The sequence below is a fragment of the Scomber scombrus genome, chromosome 16 (assembly GCF_963691925.1).
Source record: "Scomber scombrus chromosome 16, fScoSco1.1, whole genome shotgun sequence".
Classification (NCBI taxonomy): Eukaryota; Metazoa; Chordata; class Actinopteri; order Scombriformes; family Scombridae; genus Scomber; species Scomber scombrus.
Window position 1 is genome coordinate 268,191 of NC_084985.1, and position 12,056 is coordinate 280,246.

Sequence of the window (12,056 nt, forward strand, 5' to 3'; positions counted from 1 at the left end):
ATCCTCTATCATCCTATACCATCCTATACATGCTCTACCATCCTATACCATCCTATACCATCCTATACCATCCTATACATCCTATACCATCCTATACCATCCTATACATCCTCTACCATCCTCTACCATCCTATACCATCCTATACCATCCTCTACCATCCTATACATCCTCTACCATCCTCTACCATCCTATACATCCTCTACCACCCTATACCACCCTATACATTCCTATACATCCTATACCATCCTATGCCATCCTAGACCATCCTATACCATCCTCTACCATCCTATACCATCCTATACCATCCTCTTCCATCCTATACCATCCTATACATCCTCTACCATCCTATACCATCCTATATCATCCTCTACCATCCTATACCATCCTATACATCCTCTACCATCCTATGCCATCCTAGACCATCCTATTCCATCCTCTACCATCCTATACCATCCTATACATCCTCTACCATCCTATGCCATCCTAGACCATCCTATACCATCCTCTACCATCCTATACCATCCTATACCATCTTGATACCATCCTATACATCCTATACATCCTATACCATCCTCTACTATCCTATACCATCCTCTACATCCTCTACCATCCTATACCATTCCTATACCATCCTATTCCATCCTATACCATCCTATACCATCCTATACATCCTCTACCATCCTATACATCCTATACCATCCTCTACCATCCTATACATCCTATACCATCCTCTACCATCCTATACCATCCTATACCATCCTATACATCCTCTACCATCCTATACATCCTATACCATCCTATACCATCCTCTACCATCCTCTACCATCCTATACCACCCTATACCATCCTATACATCCTCTACCATCCTATACATCCTCTACCATCCTATACCATCCTATACATCCTATACCATCCTATACCATCCTATACATCCTCTACCATCCTCTACCATCCTATACATCCTATTCCATCCTATACCATCCTATATATCATATACCATCCTATACCATCCTCTACGATCCTATACCATCCTCTACCATCCTATACCATCCTATACCATCCTCTACCATCCTATACCATCCTATACCATCCTATACCATCCTCTACCATCCTATACACCCTTTACCATCCTATACCATCCTATACATCCTCTACCATCCTATACCATCCTCTACCATCCTATGCCATCCTAGACCATCCTATACCATCCTCTACCATCCTATACCATCCTCTACCATCCTATGCCATCCTAGACCATCCTATACCATCCTCTACCATCCTATACCATCCTATACATCCTCTACCATCCTATACCATCCTAAACCATCCTATACCATCCTATACCATCCTATACCATCCTCTACCATCCTCTACCATCCTATACCATCCTATACCATCCTATACATCCTCTACCATCCTATACATCCTCTACCATCCTATACATCCTCTACCATCCTATACCATCCTAAACCATCCTATACCATCCTATACCATCCTCTACCATCCTCTACCATCCTATACCATCCTATACCATCCTATACATCCTCTACCATCCTATACATCCTCTACCATCCTATACATCCTATACCATCCTCTACCATCCTATACATCCTCTACCATCCTATACATCCTATACATCCTCTAACATCCTATACCATCCTATACCATCCTATACCATCCTCTACCATCCTATGCCATCCTAGACCATCCTATACCATCCTCTACCATCCTATACCATCCTATACATCCTCTACCATCCTATACCATCCTAAACCATCCTATACCATCCTATACCATCCTATACCATCCTCTACCATCCTCTACCATCCTATACCATCCTATACCATCCTATACATCCTCTACCATCCTATACATCCTCTACCATCCTATACATCCTATACCATCCTCTACCATCCTATACCATCCTATACCATCCTATATCATCCTCTACCATCCTATACCATCCTATACATCCTCTACCATCCTATGCCATCCTAGACCATCCTATACCATCCTCTACCATCCTATACCATCCTATACATCCTCTACCATCCTATGCCATCCTAGACCATCCTATACCATCCTCTACCATCCTATACCATCCTATACCATCTTATACCATCCTATACATCCTATACATCCTATACCATCCTCTACTATCCTATACCATCCTCTACATCCTCTACCATCCTATACCATCCTATACCATCCTATTCCATCCTATACCATCCTATACCATCCTATACATCCTCTACCATCCTATACATCCTATACCATCCTCTACCATCCTATACATCCTATACCATCCTCTACCATCCTATACCATCCTATACCATCCTATACATCCTCTACCATCCTATACATCCTATACCATCCTATACCATCCTCTACCATCCTCTACCATCCTATACCACCCTATACCATCCTATACATCCTCTACCATCCTATACATCCTCTACCATCCTATACCATCCTATACATCCTATACCATCCTATACCATCCTATACATCCTCTACCATCCTCTACCATCCTATACATCCTATTCCATCCTATACCATCCTATATATCATATACCATCCTATACCATCCTCTACGATCCTATACCATCCTCTACCATCCTATACCATCCTATACCATCCTCTACCATCCTATACCATCCTATACCATCCTATACCATCCTCTACCATCCTATACACCCTTTACCATCCTATACCATCCTATACATCCTCTACCATCCTATACCATCCTCTACCATCCTATGCCATCCTAGACCATCCTATACCATCCTCTACCATCCTATACCATCCTCTACCATCCTATGCCATCCTAGACCATCCTATACCATCCTCTACCATCCTATACCATCCTATACATCCTCTACCATCCTATACCATCCTAAACCATCCTATACCATCCTATACCATCCTATACCATCCTCTACCATCCTCTACCATCCTATACCATCCTATACCATCCTATACATCCTCTACCATCCTATACATCCTCTACCATCCTATACATCCTATACCATCCTCTACCATCCTATACCATCCTATACCATCCTATACATCCTCTACCATCCTCTACCATCCTATACATCCTCTACCATCCTATACATCCTCTACCATCCTATACCATCCTAAACCATCCTATACCATCCTATACCATCCTCTACCATCCTCTACCATCCTATACCATCCTATACCATCCTATACATCCTCTACCATCCTATACATCCTCTACCATCCTATACATCCTATACCATCCTCTACCATCCTATACATCCTCTACCATCCTATACATCCTATACATCCTCTAACATCCTATACCATCCTATACCATCCTATGCCATCCTAGACCATCCTATACCATCCTCTACCATCCTATACCATCCTATACATCCTCTACCATCCTATACCATCCTAAACATCCTCTACCATCCTATACCATCCTAAACCATCCTATACCATCCTCTACCATCCTCTACCATCCTATACCATCCTATACCATCCTATACATCCTCTACCATCCTATACATCCTCTACCATCCTATACATCCTATACCATCCTCTACCATCCTATACCATCCTATACCATCCTATACATCCTCTACCATCCTCTACCATCCTATACATCCTCTACCATCCTATACCATCCTATACCATCATCTACCATCCTATACCATCCTATACCATCCTCTACCATCCTATACACCGTATTCCATCCTATACCATCCTATGCCATCCTAGACCATCCTATACCATCCTCTACCATCCTATACCATCCTATACATCATCTACCATCCTATACCATCCTATACCATCCTATACCATCCTATACACCGTATTCCATCCTATACCATCCTATACCATCCTTTACCATCCTATACACCGTATTCCATCCTATACCATCCTATACACCGTATTCCATCTTCTACCATCCTCTACCATCCTATACCATCCTCTACCATCCTATACCATCCTATACCATCCTCTACCATCCTATACCATCCTATACATCCTCTACCATCCTAAGCCATCCTAGACCATCCTATTCCATCCTCTACCATCCTATACCATCCTATACATCCTCTACCATCCTATGCCATCCTAGACCATCCTATACCATCCTCTACGATCCTATACCATCCTCTACCATCCTATACCATCCTATACCATCCTCTACCATCCTATACCATCCTATACCATCCTAGACCATCCTATACCATCCTCTACCATCCTATACCATCCTCTACCATCCTATACCATCCTATACCATCCTAGACCATCCTATACCATCCTCTACCATCCTATACCATCCTCTACCATCCTATACCATCCTATACATCCTCTACCATCCTATACCATCCTCTACCATCCTATACATCCTATACCATCCTCTACCATCCTATACATCCTCTACCATCCTATACCATCCTATACATCCTATAACATCCTCTACCATCCTATACATCCTATACATCCTCTAACATCCTATACCATCCTATACCATCCTATACCATCCTATACCATCCTATACCTCCTCTAACATCCTATACCATCCTATACCATCCTATACCATCCTCTACCATCCTATACCTCCTCTAACATCCTATACCATCCTATACCATCCTATACCATCCTATACCATCCTATACATCCTATACATCCTATACATCCTCTAACATCCTATACCATCCTATACATCCTCTAACATCCTCTACCATCCTATACATCCTATACCATCCTCTACCATCCTCTACCATCCTATACATCCTCTACCATCCTATACCATCCTATACCATCCTCTACCATCCTATACCATCCTATACCATCCTAGACCATCCTATACCATCCTCTACCATCCTATACATCCTCTACCATCCTCTACCATCTTATACATCCTCTACCACCCTATACCATCCTATACCATCATCTACCATCCTATACCATCCTATACCATCCTATACCATCCTATACACCGTATTCCATCTTCTACCATCCTCTACCATCCTATACATCCTATACCATCCTCTACCATCCTATACCATCCTATACCATCCTATACATCCTCTACCATCCTCTACCATCCTATACATCCTCTACCATCCTATACCATCCTATACATCCTATAACATCCTCTACCATCCTATACATCCTATACATCCTCTAACATCCTATACCATCCTATACCATCCTATACCATCCTCTACCATCCTATGCCATCCTAGACCATCCTATACCATCCTCTACCATCCTATACCATCCTATACATCCTCTACCATCCTATACCATCCTAAACCATCCTATACCATCCTATACCATCCTCTACCATCCTCTACCATCCTATACCATCCTATACCATCCTATACATCCTCTACCATCCTATACATCCTCTACCATCCTATACATCCTATACCATCCTCTACCATCCTATACATCCTCTACCATCCTATACATCCTATACATCCTCTAACATCCTATACCATCCTATACCATCCTATACCATCCTCTACCATCCTATGCCATCCTAGACCATCCTATACCATCCTCTACCATCCTATACCATCCTATACATCATCTACCATCCTATACCATCCTATACCATCCTATACACCGTATTCCATCCTATACCATCCTATACCATTCTTTACCATCCTATACACCGTATTCCATCCTATACCATCCTATACACCGTATTCCATCTTCTACCATCCTCTACCATCCTATACCATCCTCTACCATCCTATACCATCCTATACCATCCTCTACCATCCTATACCATCCTATACATCCTCTACCATCCTAAGCCATCCTAGACCATCCTATTCCATCCTCTACCATCCTATACCATCCTATACATCCTCTACCATCCTATGCCATCCTAGACCATCCTATACCATCCTCTACGATCCTATACCATCCTCTACCATCCTATACCATCCTATACCATCCTCTACCATCCTATACCATCCTATACCATCCTAGACCATCCTATACCATCCTCTACCATCCTATACCATCCTCTACCATCCTATGCCATCCTAGACCATCCTATACCATCCTCTAGCATCCTATACCATCCTATACATCCTCTACCATCCTATACCATCCTAAACCATCCTATACCATCCTATACCATCCTATACCATCCTCTACCATCCTCTACCATCCTATACCATCCTATACCATCCTATACATCCTCTACCATCCTATACATCCTCTACCATCCTATACATCCTATACCATCCTCTACCATCCTATACATCCTCTACCATCCTATACCATCCTATACATCCTATAACATCCTCTACCATCCTATACATCCTATACCATCCTCTAACATCCTATACCATCCTATACCATCCTATACCATCCTATACCATCCTATACCTCCTCTAACATCCTATACCATCCTATACCATCCTATACCATCCTCTACCATCCTATACCTCCTCTAACATCCTATACCATCCTATACCATCCTATACCATCCTATACCATCCTAGACCATCCTATACCATCCTCTAACATCCTATACCATCCTATACATCCTCTAACATCCTCTACCATCCTATACATCCTATACCATCCTTTACATCCTCTACCATCCTATACCATCCTATACCATCCTACACCATCCTATACCATCCTCTACCATCCTATACCATCCTATACACCCTATTCCATCCTATACCATCCTATACCATCCTATACCATCCTACCATCCTATACCATCCTATACATCCTATTCCATCCTATACCACCCTATACATCCTATTCCATCCTATACCATCCTATACCATCCTCTACCATCCTATACATCCTCTACCATCCTATACCTCCTCTAACATCCTATACCATCCTATACCATCCTATACCATCCTATACCATCCTATACATCCTATACATCCTCTAACATCCTATACCATCCTATACATCCTCTAACATCCTCTACCATCCTATACATCCTATACCATCCTTTACCATCCTCTACCATCCTATACATCCTATACCATCCTATACCATCCTATACCATCCTCTACCATCCTATACCATCCTATACCATCCTAGACCATCCTATACCATCCTCTACCATCCTATACATCCTCTACCATCCTCTACCATCTTATACATCCTCTACCACCCTATACCATCCTATACCATCATCTACCATCCTATACCATCCTATACCATCCTATACCATCCTATACACCGTATTCCATCTTCTACCATCCTCTACCATCCTATACCATCCTATACCATCCTATACCATCCTTTACATCCTCTACCATCCTCTACCATCCTATACCATCCTCTCCCATCCTATACCATCCTATACCATCCTATACATCCTCTACCATCCTATACCATCCTACACATCCTATTCCATCCTATACCATCCTCTACCATCCTATACATCCTCTACCATCCTATACCATCCTATACATCCTATTCCATCCTATACCATCCTAAACCATCCTATTCCATCCTATACATCCTCTACCATCCTATACCATCCTATACATCCTCTACCATCCTATACCATCCTATACATCCTATACCATCCTCTACATCCTCTACCATCCTATACCATCCTATACATCCTCTACCATCCTATACCATCCTATACATCCTCTACCATCCTCTACCATCCTATACATCCTCTACCATCCTCTACCATCCTCTACCATCCTCTACCATCCTATACATCCTATTCCATCCTATACCATCCTATATATCATATACCATCCTATACATCCTATACCATCCTATACATCCTATACCATCCTATACATCCTATACCATCCTATACCATCCTCTACCATCCTATACCATCCTATACCATCCTATACCATCCTCTACCATCCTATACCATCCTATACATCCTCTACCATCCTATACCATCCTAAACCATCCTATACCATCCTCTACCATCCTATACCATCCTATACATCCTCTACCATCCTATGCCATCCTAGACCATCCTATACCATCCTCTACCATCCTATACCATCCTATACATCCTCTACCATCCTATACCATCCTATACCATCCTTTACATCCTAGACCATCCTATACCATCCTCTACGATCCTATACCATCCTATACATCCTATACCATCCTCTACCATCCTCTACCATCCTCTACCATCCTCTACCATCCTATACATCCTATTCCATCCTATACCATCCTATATATCATATACCATCCTATACATCCTATACCATCCTATACATCCTATTCCATCCTATACCATCCTATACCATCCTCTACCATCCTATACCATCCTCTACCATCCTATACATCCACTACCATCCTATACCATCCTATACATCCTATACCAGCCTCTACCATCCTATACCACCCTATACATCCTCTACCATCCTATAACATCCTATACCATCCTATACATCCTATACCATCCTATACCATCCTCTACCATCCTATACATCCTATACCATCCTATACATCCTCTACCATCCTATACCATCCTATACATCCTCTACCATCCTATACATCCTATACATCCTCTACCATCCTATACCATCCTATACCACCCTCTACCATCCTATACCATCCTATACCATCCTATACCATCCTCTAACATCCTATACATCCTCTACCATCCTCTACCATCCTATACATCCTATACCATCCTATACCATCCTATACCATCCTATACATCCTCTACCATCCTTTACCATCCTATACATCCTCTACCATCCTATACCATCCTCTACCACCCTATACATCCTATACATCCTATACCATCCTATGCCATCCTATACCATCCTATACCATCCTCTACCATCCTCTTCCATCCTATACCATCCTATACCATCCTCTACCATCCTATACCATCCTATACATCCTCTACCATCCTAAGCCATCCTAGACCATCCTATTCCATCCTCTACCATCCTATACCATCCTACACATCCTCTACCATCCTATGCCATCCTAGACCATCCTATACCATCCTCTACGATCCTATACCATCCTCTACCATCCTATACCATCCTATACCATCCTCTACCATCATATACCATCCTATACCATCCTAGACCATCCTATACCATCCTCTACCATCCTATACCATCCTCTACCATCCTATGCCATCCTAGACCATCCTATACCATCCTCTACCATCCTATACCATCCTATACATCCTCTACCATCCTATGCCATCCTAGACCATCCTATAACATCCTCTACCATCCTTTACCATCCTATACCATCCTCTACCATCCTATACCATCCTATACATCCTCTACCATCCTATACCATCCTAAACCATCCTATACCATCCTCTACCATCCTATACCATCCTATACATCCTCTACCATCCTATGCCATCCTAGACCATCCTATACCATCCTCTACCATCCTATACCATCCTATACATCCTCTACCATCCTATACCATCCTATACCATCCTTTACATCCTAGACCATCCTATACCATCCTCTACGATCCTATACCATCCTCTACCATCCTATACCATCCTATACCATCCTCTACCATCATATACCATCCTATACCATCCTAGACCATCCTATACCATCCTCTACCATCCTATACCATCCTCTACCATCCTATGCCATCCTAGACCATCCTATACCATCCTCTACCATCCTATACCATCCTATACATCCTCTACCATCCTATGCCATCCTAGACCATCCTATACCATCCTCTACCATCCTATACCATCCTATACATCCTCTACCATCCTATGCCATCCTAGACCATCCTATAACATCCTCTACCATCCTTTACCATCCTATACCATCCTCTACCATCCTATACCATCCTATACATCCTCTACCATCCTATACCATCCTAAACCATCCTATACCATCCTCTACCATCCTATACCATCCTATACATCCTCTACCATCCTATGCCATCCTAGACCATCCTATACCATCCTCTACCATCCTATACCATCCTATACATCCTCTACCATCCTATACCATCCTATACCATCCTATACCATCCTTTACATCCTCTACCATCCTATACCATCCTATACCATCCTACACCATCCTATACCATCCTCTACCATCCTATACCATCCTATACACCCTATTCCATCCTATACCATCCTATACCATCCTATACCATCCTACCATCCTATACCATCCTATACATCCTATTCCATCCTATACCACCCTATACCATCCTCTACCATCCTATACATCCTATTCCATCCTATACCATCCTATACCATCCTCTACCATCCTATACATCCTCTACCATCCTATACATCCTCTACCATCCTCTACCATCCTATACCATCCTCTAACATCCTATACATCCTCTACCATCCTATACCATCCTATACCATCCTATACATCCTCTACCATCCTCTACCATCCTCTACCATCCTATACCATCCTATACATCCTATTCCATCCTATACCACCCTATACATCCTATTCCATCCTATACCATCCTATACATCCTCTACCATCCTATACCATCCTATACCATCCTATACCATCCTATACATCCTCTACCATCCTATACCATCCTATACCATCCTATACCATCCTATACATCCTATACCATCCTATACCATCCTATACCATCCTATACATCCTATTCCATCCTCTACCATCCTCTACCATCCTCTAACATCCTATACATCCTCTACCATCCTATATCATCCTTTACCATCCTCTAACATCCTATACATCCTCTACCATCCTATACCATCCTATACCATCCTATACATCCTCTACCATCCTCTACCATCCTATACCATTCCTATACATCCTCTAACATCCTATACCATCCTACCATCCTCTACCATCCTATACATCCTATACCATCCTCTACCATCCTATAACATCCTACCATCCTTTATCATCCTCTATCATCCTATACCATCCTATACATCCTATACCATCCTCTTCCATCCTATACCATCCTACCATCCTATACCATCCTATACACCCTCTACCATCCTATACATCCTATACATCCTATACCATCCTATACCATCCTATACCATCCTACCATCCTCTACCATCCTTTACCATCCTATACCATCCTATACCATCCTCTACCATCCTATAACATCCTATAACATCCTCTACCATCCTATACCATTCCTATACATCCTCTAACATCCTCTACCATCCTATACCATCCTCTACCATCCTCTACCATCCTCTACCATCCTCTACCATCCTATACATCCTCTACCATCCTATACCATCCTATACCATCCTCTACCATCCTATAACATCCTATACCATCCTCTACCATCCTATACCATCCTATACATCCTATACATCCTCTACCATCCTATACCATCCTATACCATCCTCTTCCATCCTCTACCATCCTATACCATCCTATACATCCTCTACCATCCTCTACCATCCTCTACCATCCTCTACCATCCTCTACCATCCTATACATCCTCTACCATCCTATACCATCCTATACCATCCTCTACCATCCTATAACATCCTATACCATCCTCTACCATCCTATACCATCCTATACATCCTATACATCCTCTACCATCCTATACCATCCTATACCATCCTCTTCCATCCTCTACCATCCTATAACATCCTATACATCCTCTACCATCCTATACCATCCTATACATCCTCTAACGTCCTATACCATCCTCTACCATCCTATACCATCCTAACTAATGTTTCCAGCTGTTCCCATTAACCCCCCCCCCTTATAAAGTTATAATAAAATAATAAATACCTTCAGAAGGAGAAAAGAAGCTGCAGCACGAGGAGCAGACAAAGTGAAAGTAAAATAACAGGAAATGAGCAGAGAGGAGGCTGGATGGAGATGTGGCGCCATCTGCTGGTACAAACACTAACTGCAGGATGTTTGTGTCACTAACTGAACTCCAGAGTTCAATAAAGAAAAGTTCAGTCCAGTGAAAGTTGATCTAATGTGAGTCTGAGAATGAACACAAATAACTTGATATAAAAGCATCTTTACTATAATCATGAATAATAGATTCTATCATTTAAACACTCTCACCTTTATATAGAAACATTTATTCTCA